The sequence below is a fragment of the Penaeus monodon genome, chromosome 24, assembly GCF_015228065.2.
Source record: "Penaeus monodon isolate SGIC_2016 chromosome 24, NSTDA_Pmon_1, whole genome shotgun sequence".
In the NCBI taxonomy this organism is placed as follows: domain Eukaryota; kingdom Metazoa; phylum Arthropoda; class Malacostraca; order Decapoda; family Penaeidae; genus Penaeus; species Penaeus monodon.
The window spans coordinates 9,859,638-9,859,851 of NC_051409.1; positions in this window are offsets into that span (position 1 = coordinate 9,859,638).

The window sequence follows — 214 nt, forward strand, 5'->3', positions numbered from 1 at the left end:
GTGAATTGGTACAACAGAGTAAAAAAAAAAAGTAAATTGAATGTAACGTTGAAAAATAGTTTTAAAATGATGCGCACAATTGAAAACCAACATAAACTGTCAGTATAACCGGGTTGTGTCACAGGAACGTCCCAGGTCGACAGTCTGGCCTTGGGACCCACCACGGCTCTGCCTAGCTCTTCGGGTGAGTGAGTGAGTGGCACAGGCTGGTGTG